This window comes from Lissotriton vulgaris, unplaced genomic scaffold (genome assembly GCF_964263255.1).
Source record: "Lissotriton vulgaris unplaced genomic scaffold, aLisVul1.2 SCAFFOLD_270, whole genome shotgun sequence".
In the NCBI taxonomy this organism is placed as follows: Eukaryota; Metazoa; Chordata; class Amphibia; order Caudata; family Salamandridae; genus Lissotriton; species Lissotriton vulgaris.
Genome location: NW_028248532.1, coordinates 1,151,805 through 1,165,857, shown reverse-complemented (window position 1 = coordinate 1,165,857; position 14,053 = coordinate 1,151,805). Strand labels below are relative to the sequence as shown.

Genomic DNA, 14,053 nt, shown 5'->3' with positions numbered 1-14,053 from the left:
GATACTCTGGTCTTTACGCACCTACTGCGCAAAGGGTTCTATATATAGGGTAAAGAAAAGGGGGGATAGGGAACGTCCCTGCCACATGTACCGTGATATCGGAAAAGCAGCGGAGGAGAAACCATTAACCCTAACTGATGCCCAAAGTGCCCTGCATAGGCAGCTAATCCGACAACAGAAGTTACTTCCAAAGCCAAACCTTTGTAGGGTCGAGAAGAGATGAGGCCAGTCGACGAAGTGAAATGCCTTTTTGGCATCTATGGCAAGGAGAAATGCTTCTTTCCGGGACAGTTTGGCATATATGTTTAATTAAAAATGGGTCTATAAGATCCACAAAGGGCCGGATCCTTGCCCAGCTACGGGGGAACCAAGATAGCAGCTTCTAACATAGAGTCAGTGAGGGAACCGGAGTCAGCAAAAGAATTATAGAGCTGCATGAGTAGGGGGGCAGGCTCATGACAAAAGATCTTGTAGAATAGGACGCTAAAACCATCAGGACCTAGAGTTTTTAACAGCTTTAGGAGGGAAATAGCTGAGATATTTCTTTGATACTTATAAGGTGGTCTAAAGTATCAGCCTCCGTTGGTGGGAGAGTAATAGGATTGGTCTGCCAAGATAAGGGAGAGAATCTCCAAGGGGCCCTCCATGGCAGAATACAGGGAACTATAGAAGGCCTGAAAAGCCGTGGTGAGATCCGCATGGGAGTGTGGGCCCGTGCGTGTCTCCTTGACCACTCAGAACTATTAATAATGGTTCTGTCGGAACAAAATACACACTGATATAGTATTTCTTATTGCATTACTTTGAGAATCCGTCCCTGCGCGGGTACCAGGATAATGGTATCTATACCAGTATAAACAAAGCACACTGATAAAAAAGGAAATAAAGTTTTAGTCATATATTTCCATCATATTTGAAACATGTTAAATCATTAATTTTGCTGTCCATCAAAAACACATACAACATATAAACCACATAAATTTTGTGCAAAATTGTTATAAATTAAAAACAACATACATTGATGTCAAATCAAACGTTTTTTGACAAAGCCAACTATAACTGCAATAAACCAATAGGTACATCAATTAATTCTTGGGTCCTAGTGGGTATTTGTATAATTGATTCATGGAAAGAAGGAATGCGTCAACGCTTCCACCCTGGGGGGCGATGCGCTGGTTGTGCGCTTCAAGGGCGGGTCTTCATCAGGACTGAAAAATGGTGGGACAGCCTTAAATGAACCTCGGCTCCTCTTGGAAACCTGGTCCTGTATGATTAGGGTTGCTGGTCAGCCGACTCAGTCAACACGATAGTCCTTCAACCTCTATGGTGGTTTAATCTACCAGCTGGGGAAGATGGAAAGGGTATGGTTTCCTCGATTTAGAAACGCTGGTGCCAGCATCTGTCTCCTTCTTTGCAGGTTACGCAAATGCTTTGTTTATACTGGTATAGATACCATTATCCTGGTACCCGCGCAGGGACGGATTCTCTAAGTAATGCAATAAGAGATACTATATCAGTGTGTATTTCATTCCGACAGAACCATTATTAATAGTTCTATTACCCACCCAGGTTCTGAGGGTTACAGGGTCACCCTATTACATATAATGTCCTTGACCACTCAGGCATGGGTTTTACTATGGAGGTGGTACGCTATCATACTTCTGCAGCGATTGCTGCCAAGGTAAAATGTAATAGGGCATATTCTGCCCAATCAAGATCAAGACCTTTAAGGAGAAGCCTCGTCTTCTCAAGCTCCATCCAGACCCTAGAGGCGCCTGTATGCTTGTGTATAGCTTTGAATTTGGTGACTGCGCATTCTAAGAGCTGTCACTTATCACGGCGTCGGCGGCTGTCAGCTGCCATGTGTGCGATGAGATCCCCCCTTATCACTAGTTTCAGGGCATCCCATACTGATGTCAAGGGCACCTTCCCAGAATCATGAACATGTAGATAATTAATTGTAGTGTGGAGAGAGTCATCCCTAACTGTGGACTACAATGAGGAATACCAAAGTCGCCAACAAGAGGTTTGTGGTTGGGTAACGTTGAGCCGTGGAGATAGAGAGAGAGGGGCATGATCTGATAAAGAGCGAGGAGCAATGGTTGCATCCATGATAAGAGCTAGTAAGGGTCAAGTGACTAGGAAATAATAAATGCATTCATACGTTTTGTGGGCCGCTGAGTAAAACATCAGCCAACCACTGTAAACCCAATGTGTAAAAAAGCTCATGTTTGGTCAGTGCACTGTCCAGATCAGTCCAAATTAGTGTCCATTACCAGATTCATGTTGTCTCCAATTAGAATAGCTGTGTCTAGAGTTTGGAGTGCAGGCATCAGGGAAACAATGATGAAGGGTTCCTGTGCTATGTTAGGTGCATAGATGTTCACCAATGTAAAATGAAAGGTACCCAATTTGAGCTGAACTGCCAGCAGTTACCCTTCAGTGACTGTGTTCAAGATCTCTCCCCGGAATCCATGGGAGAAAAGGATAGGTACTCCCCCTTTCTTGGGGAGATCTGATGACCAAATCTGACAAGGAAACGAGCGAGATTGCATTCTGGAAGTGTCCTTTAAGAAGGTGTGTATCTTGCAGTAGGCATATATCGCTGCCAGATTGTTCTAACAATGAAAGCACTGCAGACTGCTTAACAGGATTATTTAGGTCCGAAAACTAAGGGTAGTGATCTTAAGGTCCTTGAATATGGGGCAGGGGAATAAGCTGTGATATGTGGTGATGTATAAGGTAGGGGCCAACCAGTGGAAAGCCCCTTCAACAGAGAAGCATCCCAATATCACCCTAAGAAGGGCCTAGGATTGAGCCTGCACAGAGGAGTGACAAAAAAGAACACCCTTCTAAAAAAACAACTGTCAAACATGAAGATGTAAAATATACATTAAACAGAAAACTTCATTGTTTATAATTCCTTCATCCAACAACAACTGCATTTTTTTGCTTGGGTGTATGTCCACAGATGGGTCAGTATTATTATTGCTGTACTTACATTCTTACCACATTTACTGCATCTCTTTGTTTATTTCTATGTGTGTGTTCAGTGATAGTGTGTGTTTGCTGATGTCTTTGCAGGGTTAAAAATTGACAAAAGCTCTTCACACATTCACTGCAATGATATGGCTTTTCCCCTGTGTGTGTTCGTTGAAGTGTTTGTAGATTTGATAATCGACTAAAGCTCTTCACACATTAACTGCAGTGATATGGCTTTTCCCCTGTATGTGTTCGTTGATGTGTTTGTAGGTTGATGATTGACTAAAGCTCTTCACACATTCACTGCAGTGATACAGGTTTTCTCCTGTGTGTATTTGCTGATGTGTTCGTATGTTTGATAATTGATTAAAGCTCTTCATACATTTACAGAAGTGATAAGGCTTTTCCCCTGTGTGTGTTCGCTGATGTCTTTGTAGATCTGATAATCGACAAAAGCTCTTCACACATTCACTACAGTGATGTGGCTTTTCCCCTGTGTGTGTACTTTGATGGTCTTTTAGGTGTGATAAATGACTAAACCTCTTCACACATTCACTGCAATGATATGGCCTTTCCCCTGTGTGTGTTCGCTGATGTCTTTGTAGGTCTGATGATCGACTAAAGCTCTTCACACATTCACTGCAATGATATAGGTTTCCCCCTGTGTGTGTTTGCTGATGTCTTTGTAGGTTTGATGATCGACTGAAGCTCTTCACACATTCACTGCAGTGATATAGGTTTTCTCCTGTATGTGTTCGCTGATGCTGTTTTAGGCTGGATAAATGACTAAACCTCTTCACACATTCACTGCAGTGATATGGCTTTTCCCCTGTGTGTGATTGCTGAAGTCTTTGTAGATCTGATAATCGACGAAAGCTCTTCACACATTCACTACAGTGATGTGGCTTTTCCCCTGTGTGTGTACTTTGATGGTCTTTTAGGTGTGACAAATGACTAAACCTCTTCACACATTCACTGCAATGATATGGCCTTTCCCCTGTGTGTGTTCGCTGATGTCTTTGTAGGTCTGATGATCAACTAAAGCTCTTCACGCATTCACTGCAATTATATAGGTTTTCCCCTGTTGGTGTTCGCTGATGTCTTTGTAGGTCTGATGATCGACTAAAGCTCTTCACACATTCACTGCAGTTATATGATTTTTCCCCAGTATGTGTTCTCTGATGGTGTTTTATGTCTGATAACTGACTAAAGCTCTTCCCAGGTTCACTGCATATTAATGGCTTTTCCCCTATGTGTTTTCGCGGATTCATTTCAAGGTGTGGAGATTGACTAAAGCTCTTTTCACGTTCAGTGCATTTGAACAGTTTTTCTCCTCTGTTTATTTGCTGATGGCCTTTTAATATTGATGACAAAATAAAGGTTTTGCTGCATGTGTCTGATTCTTCTTTCTTGATTAGTGTCTTGTTTCTTGATTAGTGACATACACCCAAGCAAAAAAGTGCAGTTGTTGTTGGATGAAGGAATTATAAACAATGAAAAAATTGCAATTATGTGGGCAATCAAATAACAGCTGGTAGAAAGCAGATGGTAAAAGACTGCACTAATAGGAGGGAATTATGAAAGTGTCTATTCCCTGCTGTTGATCATTTCCATACATCTAGGAAAAAATATGAAAATGAAATACCAGAAACTTGTGGGAGACCAGCAAAATGGTTTTTATTCTGTGAGAGTTCTAATGAAGAAAATACAAGGAAACCTGCTCATGGTACCTGGAAAAGCAACACTATTGACACTGCTTGGACTAACAAGGGAACTTTCAGCTAATTTGTGAGATTAGTGATAAAGCAACAGATTCAAACCGATTTAACAAGCTCTCATTGGAGAATATTCGTAACTGGTTGTGGTGTTTGGTCATTTTATGCAAGCTTGATGATTCTGTGACAGCAGCCAGAAGTAAATGTAAAAAAGCTAGAGAAGTGAAAGTAGAAAAATGTGGGCTATAGCTCTGGGTTAATCCTTGCAGTGCATGACAATTACCTCTGAAGCCTTGATGTGGTATAAATGATGCTCCTTGCTAGCATCATTCACTCAAATCCTTGGAGACACAGGAGTTGAAATATCTAGCGCAATATGTACGTATTCTAGGGTTTGCAATTATCTAAGAGCGAAATCAAGCAATTCCCTATTGGGTTATTGCAAACAGCGATGTACAAATGTGAGTTCAACACATTTAGCAATTCCCAGTGGGTTGCGAATAGACGAACCTCAATAATATTAATGAGGTAATTTCAGCTTGCGACCCATTGTGAATGTCAAAAATCACAGAAAAAGTAGTCTGCTGGGGGCAATAGACGACCATGCCTGTAATTACTTTTTTTATTGTTTTGAAATAAAAAAATTTTTTTTTAAAACAGCAAACTTAGTCCATCACAGGATGATACTTGACTGAGAGCATGAACCAGTCAGGGGAGGGGATAGTCCTCCATAGTCACATGAGAAGTTAATATCCAAATGGAGGACAACAGTGAGTTAACACACAATACCAAAATGAGGAACGCTGTAGCATATGTGTGATGCGGAGCTCAAGCTGGGTCAGAATTATCTGTGCGGTCTGTCAGTGTTTTTATGGCTGATTGTCTTCCTTGTGCTATGGCTGCAGGTTCCGGCTTTGTATTGACATTAGAGCATCCGGTGAGATGCCATCTAGGCACCTGCACTTCGAATTATCCAGAGAGTTGGAGCTGTAGCTATCCACTAGATGATCTGTAATACCTACGACATTGCATGCTTCCATGAAGGACCTGAGCTGATATAGCTTGCTGTCACCTAGAAAAATGATCCTAAAGGGGTGGCCCCATGAATATACTATGCCAGCGTCTTTGAGATGAGCAGTAATAAGGCGAATGTTCCAGCGTTTCTGAAGAGTCATAGCCGTCAAGCCTTGGTACAGCACTGGTGTGTGCTCTCAGAACTGGAGCAGATGGGTTTCCTGTGAATTGTGGAGAATAGTTTCTTTCAATTGGAATTCATGGACACACACCAAGATGTCTTGATTAGGGGCACCCCCCCGGCCGTGGAAGGCCGACGAGGTGTATATGATCCATTTTTCTTGCAATGTGATCTGAGGCACCCAGAATGTGACAGAGGAGAACCTCTACAAATTGCCGTAGGTCCGAGCACTCTGTGTGGGTAAGAACCCCTTTAATGCAGACATTATTTCGCCTAGAGTAATTTTCAAGGTCTTATGCATGGACTTGAAGATCAAGTTGCTGGTCTCTAAGGCGCAGGACTTCTTGTTGGAGCAATTCCACATCCTCATCATATCTTGAGACCTGGTCCTCAAGGGCCGACTCCCTGTCTACGATCTCCTCTAGATCTCTTTGAATGTCATGCAAGTCCACCTAGAGATCTTTCTTCATTGCTTGTAAGTCATCAAGGAGCAACACAAAGAGAGCTTCTAAGAACGACTTCATCACAGGGCCATCTGGGTCATCAAATTCAGCATGAGAACCCTTAGCGGTTGTGGACGCCTCTTCACCCCCACCTTTCTGAGTGGGCTTTGTGAGCATCTCCCTAAGAAGCGGTCCTTTTTTGACTTGGCTAAGGACATAATAAAGAGCCACCAAACCGAGGAAAGTAGTAAGGGAATGTCTGGTCAGCAGCTGTGGTCTGTAGTACCCCTCTGCCCAACCCAAAGCAGCCCAGGTCCAAGCCGTCCCCTCACCGAGTTAGCTAGGCAGAGTCCCCACAGCCCTCAGCACAGGCGGCAGCAGGCCCCCTACCAGAGACCTGCAGGAGCCCACAAACAGACTTTAGGGATGCAGAGGGGGAGCAGTTTCTTCAGGGGTCCACCAGCTGCAGGATCCCCTAGGTGAGACCCTAAAAAGCCATGTGCAGTGCAGCTATGCAGTCACCAAGAGACATTGGCTACCCTGTATCCACAGATGAGTATGGTGCCACGGAGCCCCGGTATGATCAATCAATCTTGCTGTGATGTTGATGCAGCTGGGGGAACAACAGCGCTGCATCCCCCTAGTTTCTCTTCAAATGGACAACAGGTCTGGTGAACCAGGGATGGTGCATGAACCAGGATCAAGGGTCAGAGGGTCAGTAGTAGATCCCAAAGTCAGGTAGAGATGAGAATGCCAGCCAATCCTGCAATATAATGTTACCCTGTCCACTCAGCAGGACACCCCATCTTCGCCGCAGGCAACAACATTTCCATCAGCCACACCTCCGAACCACATTGGACAGACCACCACTGCATGCACTTCTCCTTCATCAAACCTACCGAACACTAATACGCCAACCGCGACCCGCCCAGAAACTGGAACAAGATCTCTGAAGACCAACTCACTACCTCCCTCAGCAAAGCCCCACTGCCAACCACTACGGATGACAATGCCTCAGCACGCAACCTCCACCGATAGATCTCCAACTGTGCCAACATGCTGGTCCGCTAAGGAAACCCTCTGGCAAGCAGCACTCCGGGAAAGCCAGCTGGTTCTGCCTCACCCTCCATGAGTCCAAACACACCTGCAGAATGTTAAAAACAATATGGAGGAGCAGCATGGCCTTGGTGGACGACACAGCCCTCAAGACACATCACCACCTCATCAGAACCACCTAGAAAACATGCCATACAACAACACATTAACTCCAAAACACACAACAGCAAAGAACTCTTCACTGTGATCAAAGAATGTGTCAAACCCTGCACAGACAGCCCCCAAGATCCCTGCGACAACTTCACCACTCTTTTCCACCACAAGATTTTAGACATCTAAGACAGCTTTGTAATCCAGGACCCACCCACGCCAATCACAACCATCACACCCGAAGTCTCTAGATCTCAGCCGACACTGTTAAACTGGGCCTTCCCTCACTTCTGAACACACCCTTAGGATCATGAAAACCATCCATTCTGGGCCCCCTATGGTCCTCTGCCCCCATGACATTTTCAACTGAGCAGGTGCTGCCATTGCCCCTGCACTGTGCCACGCCATCAACTGCTCCATTGAATCTGCCATCATTCCTGAAGACTGGAAACATACAGAGATCAAGCCCCTGCTGAAGAAACTCTCTGCTGACCTGATGGACCAAAAGATCTTCAGGCCCATCCCTCTCCTCCACTTCCCACCAGAGTCATTATGAAGGCCTTCAACACCCAGCTCACAGAATTAATGAAAACAAACCACACCCTGGACCCCTCACAATCTGGCTTCACGACCAACCACAGCACCTATACTGCACTCATCGCCGCAACTAATGACATCTGCACTCTCCTCAAACGAGGCGAAACCTCAGCCCTCATCCTCATGGACCTCTCAGCTGCCTTCAACACTGTCTCCCACTACACCCTCTGCACAAGACTCCACACTTCTGGCATCCACGGAGAAGCAGTAGAGTGGATTGATTCCTTCCTCATGGACCGAACCCAGAGGGTCAGGCTCCCACCGTACTCCTCTAATCCAGAGAGTAGCTGAGCAGTCCCCTCAGCTCCTTCCTGAGCCCCACCCTCTTCAACATCTACATGGCCCGACTGGCAGCCATTGTCAGAAACCATGGAATCAATATCATCTCCTACACCGATGCCACACAGCTGATTCTCTTCCTCATCGACAAACCTACAGCTGCTAAGAGCAACTTCCACAGCAAGATGAAGGTAGTAGCAGCCTGGATGAAGGAGAGCCGCCTAAAACTCAACTCCGACAAAACTGAAGTCCTCATCTTGGGCTCCACTCCCTCGACTTGGGATGACTCCTGGGGCCGTACTATGCAATGTGATTGTTTGCGCTCTGTGCACCTTTCAGAAGGTGTGCCGGGCGCAAACAAACACAATTGGCCTATTATGATGTAGGCGCTGCCCCCAGGACAGCCGCGAACTCACGCTGTCCTGGCGGCAGCACATACATGTGAAAACACAGAGAAGCTACTCCATGTCTTCACAGTGCAGTCATCCGCCTGCAGTTTTACAGGGTGATAGAGATCCCTTTGCAGGTGGGTGGAGTCAGTGACTGCATCCTCCTGCAAGGGGATGTCTGGGTGGTCCATGGTAGCCTCTGAAGAGGGCTGCTCTCAGGGGCGCACTGACAGTGCGTCACCTTTTAAATGGTGCTTCTCCTGAGGGCTGCTTTGACTCTGCGCCCGTGTCTGTAATATTATGAGGTCGCAGAGTCAAATGAATTCCCTCATTTGGATAGGGCATGCCCCTATGCAAATGAGGGAACACACTCAGAAGGTAGTGCTGGCGCTTTAAATGCGCCAGCGCTATCGGTATTATAGAAGAGGGCATAAAAGCATCTGTGCCGCCTTCTATATTATCAAAGTGCCCCTAGGGCAAGCGAAGCAGTTGCACACGCCCATGGCACCCTGGGGCACTTACTGTAATATGGTCCCTGGTGGCCAGCAGCACTCAACTCCACCCCACCACCACGCAACCTCGGCATCATCCTCCTGGCTCTCTAAGACCTGCCAAATCAATGCCGTACCATCCTCCTGCTTCCACACGCTCTACCTACTGCAAAATATCTTCAAACGGACCCCCACCGAGTCCCGGATAACTGTCACTTAAGTGTTCCTCAGTAGTATGTTCGACTACAACAATGCACTCTATGCCAGCCTGAACCAAAAACTCAAAAACAAAATTGCAGCGCATCCAGAACACCTTTGTCAGACTTATCCTGGACATCCCCCACCAAAACCATGTCTCCGGTCAACTGAGAGACCTCCACTGTCTCTCGATCAACAAAAGAATCACATTCAAGTTCCTCATGCACGCCTACAAAGCCCTGCAGAACAATGGACCCGAATACCTCAACCACCTCCTCTCCTTCTACTCACGGACCAGACACCTCATCTCAGTCCATCTGGCCCTGGCCTCTATCCCACAGATTTGCAAGACATCGGCTGGAGGAAGATCCTTCTCCTAATTCACTGCAGAGACCTGGAACAAAACGGCCGCTCTGCTGCGCCACTCCTGCTCCGAAGCTGCCCCCTTCCGCCCCGGGCAACGCCGGGGCGGGCTGCTAGTTATGTATATATTTCTTGGAATACCCTTTAATGTAACCATCTTGAGGACTCTCCAATGCATTGAAGGGCAAAACTCCTCAACCACAATTATGGAGGAGTCATATAATACCTAATGTGAATTTAAGGCCTCTTTTCGAGTTTCTTGGGACTAAGGCTTGTCAAAGCAATACAGAGCCTTTTACTTTGTGTACTACCTCCGGATGTTAAAGTGGACACTATAATCATGTGGGCACACTATAAATTTATGTTTACAAAGTTGAGTGACTGGCTTACGTTGATTCTGAACAATTTCAAAATTGTGAATAGTGGCTGAAGCTTTTTATAATGAACTATGTCTACTTTTTGGAGCCAATCTGTTTATTAAGCTTGTTTGTTATGATACACAGCTTGTTGCCTGCAACTAATGACAGCGTAAATCACGCAAAGAAAATGTAAAATAAAATAAAAAATAACAAAACTAAAACCAACACACCACCCACACATGCTTCCCCGTACAGCAGTGCTAAGGTATATATCATAGGACTCAAGACCATAGTGAAAAGGGCATAGGGTACTACTAGACATCAGCGTTATCCAGGCAGTAACTGGGGCGTCGTGAGGAATTAAGCACAGTGTCCGCAGATAAGACGGACACATAAGAGTTTTTGAATTCAGAGGACAAATTTTGAAGGAAAGGTTCCCATCTGTCGGAATATGAGGTATTTGGGGGGTTCAGTGCTAGGGAGAGTTTCTCCATTCCTAGGATGAACTAGAGATTGTGTAGCCAGAAGGATTGGTCAGAAATTCTATCTGCTCCCCAAGGGGGAAGGATCACTTGATAAGCAACTCCTAAGGCTAGTGCCATTCATCTACCTTAGATAAAACGTAGAGGATAGGTCAATTAGTTCCACAGTCCCAAAATGGTGTATGCCGGAAATCTAGGGATGGAGGTATTGAATGCAGTGTCAATGTCAGAGAGGATTCAATCCCAATATCTTGTACTTTTTGGGCAGTACCATAAGAGATGGAGAAGAGTCCCCGTGTTTCCACACCCTCGCCAACTGGCCACAGATCGTTCCGGATTCCGTTTGTGGATTCGTGCCAGTGTCAAATACCAATAGGAGACAACTTTAAAAGCAGTTTCAGTGCTGGACAGATTATGTACTGTGTGGTGAGCTCTATAAAAGATATCTTCATTTTCCTTGAAAGTCGGGCCCACCCAATCTCTGCCTCCCAACGAATTTGTTCCTTGTTTTTTTTGGCTTGGGAATTTGTTTTAGCTCGTAAAGTGTACAATAATTTAGAGCTAAGACATTTATCCTTCATTTTAAGCAGCAGTCATTTCTCAAAAGGAGTCCGGTGCTTGCCAGCATCTAGCCTATACCTGGGGGAAGTCGCCCAGTAGTGGAGCTGCAGATATTGAATGTGGTCAGTTTCTGTCAAAGAATAGCACATTTTTAGTTGGTCAAAGGGAATAATCCCGGTCTGATCAAAAAAGAAATCTACTCTCCTGCAGCCCACCTCCTGCCACTGCCTAAACATCCACGGGGTCCACCCCAGAGGGAAGAGGGGATTAACCAAGATCGAGGTCATCAGAGAAGGGAATGTAGTGGGACCCGACTGCACCACCACTGCATCCCACACTGTAAGCGTCAAGCTTGTTACTGGTGAGGAATATAAACCCAAAGCTCTATGTTTGCGCTGTAGCCAGACCTCTTTCCAAATGTTAGAGCCCGCAACAGCCTGATCCCTGATGGGCCAGTACTTTTCATAAAGTGGGCAATTCCACTCCACCAGAAAATGAAGTTGTGCTGCATGAAAATAGCAAATTAATATAGGGACCACTGCCCCCCCATCTTGTTATGGGAGGTAGAGTACTTGTTGATTCACACAAGGTCTTTGCCTGTCCCACATAAATTCATTAATTGCTAGTTGCTGGGAGTGTAGAGCCTTGGGTGGAGAGGTCAGTGATAGCATCTAGAACATGTAGAAAATAAATGGTAGTATAGACTTTTTGATAGCAGCTACCTGGCCAGTCCAAGAGAGACGTAACCATCTCTATGACCGGTGAGACCAGTATAATTATGAGACAAAATCTTGGGTAGAGTCCTGGCCAGTTTGATACCCAAGTAGTCAATAGAATCCTTTGTCCATTTAAAGGAAATTGAGCATGCAAGGCAAATCTGTGTTAGGAGTGACAGAGAGTTTCAGAATCTGGGATTTCTGTAATTTTACCTTGAAGCCTGAGACCTCACCGAATAGTTGGAGTTCTGAGACCAGTTCAGGTAGGGAGGACAAAGAGTTGGTTATTGACAAGATGGCTTCATCAGTGTATAGTCTAATAAGATGCTGTTTATCCCCAAAGGCGACACCAGAGATACTCCAGTCTTTACGCACCTACTGCGCAAAGGGTTCTATATATAGGGTAAAGAAAAGGGGGGATAGGGAACGTCCCTGCCACATGTACCGTGATATCGGAAAAGCAGTGGAGGAGAAACCATTAACCCTAACTGATGCCCAAAGTGCCCTGCATAGGCAGCTAATCCGACAACAGAAGTTACTTCCAAAGCCAAACCTTTGTAGGGTCGAGAAGAGATAAGGCCAGTCGACGAGGTGAAATGCCTTTTTGGCATCTATGGCAAGGAGAAATGCTTCTTTCCGGGACTTGTGGATCTTATCTAAAATATGGAGGAGACACTTTATCTTCTTTCTGCATTGATGAGTTGGAATAAATCCAGTTTTATCCTTCTCTCTCAGACCCAACTTAATTGTTTTTTTGAGATGCACTAAGAGGCTGGTAAACAGTTTGGCATATATGTTTAATTAAAAATGGGTCTATAAGATCCACAAAGGGCCGGATCCTTGCCCAGCTACGGGGGAACCAAGATAGCAGCTTCTAACATAGAGTCAGTGAGGGAACCGGAGTCAGCAAAAGAATTATAGAGCTGCATGAGTAGGGGGGCAGGCTCATGACAAAAGACCTTGTAGAATAGGACGCTAAAACCATCAGGACCCAGAGTTTTTAACAGCTTTAGGAGGGCAATAACTGAGACATTTCTTTGATACGTATAGGTTGGTCTAAAGTATCAGCCTCCGTTGGTGGGAGAGTAATAAGATTGGTCCGCCAAGATAAGGGAGAGAATCTCCAAGGGGCCCTCCATGGCAGAATATAGGGAACTATAGAAGGCCTGAAAAGCCGCGGTGAGATCCGTATGGGAGTGTGGGCCCGTGCGTGTCTCCTTGACCACTCAGAACTATTATTAATGGTTCTGTCGGAACAAAATACACACTGATATAGTATTTCTTATTGCATTACTTTGAGAATCCGTCCCTGCGCGGGTACCAGGATAATGGTATCTATACCAGTATAAACAAAGCACACTGATAAAAAAGGAAATAAAGTTTTAGTCATATATTTCCATCATATTTGAATCATGTTAAATCATTAATTTTGCTGTCCAACAAAAACACATACAACATATAAACCACATAAATTTTGTGCAAAATTGTTATACAATTAAAAACAACATACATTGATGTCAAATCAAACGTTTTTTTGACAAAGCCAACTATAATTGCAATAAACCAATAGGTACATCAATTAATTCTTGGGTCCTAGTGGGTATTTGTATAGGTGATACATGGAAAGAAAGAATGCGTCGACGTTTCCACCCTGGGGGCCGATGCGCTGGTTGTGCGCATCAAGGGCGGGTCTTCATCAGGACTGAACAATGGTGGGACAGCCTTAAATGAACCTCGGCTCCTCTTGGAAACCTGGTCCTGTATGATTAGGGTTGCTGGTCAGCCGACTCAGTCAACACGATAGTCCTTCAACCTCTATGGTGGTTTAATCTACCAGCTGGGGAAGATGGAAAGGGTATGGTTTCCTCGATTTAGAAACGCTGGTGCCAGCATCTGTCTCCTTCTTTGCAGGTTACGCAAATGCTTTGTTTATACTGGTATAGATACCATTATCCTGGTACCCGCGCAGGGACTGATTCTCTAAGTAATGCAATAAGAAATACTATATCAGTGTGTATTTCGTTCCGACAGAACCATTATTAATAGTTCTATTACCCACCCAGGTTCTGAGGGTTAC

General features: G+C 45.0%; 1 protein-coding gene and 1 pseudogene across 1 annotated transcript in view; both read right to left on the bottom strand.

Moving 5' to 3' along the window:
* LOC147664076 (uncharacterized) overlaps positions 1 to 8,997 on the bottom strand; it is a 32,608-nt pseudogene extending 23,611 nt beyond the window's left edge.
* Positions 1 to 14,053, bottom strand: part of LOC147664074 (adhesion G protein-coupled receptor E3-like) — a 328,851-nt gene that overhangs the window by 200,259 nt on the left and 114,539 nt on the right. The gene's annotated exons all lie outside the window — the stretch shown is intronic.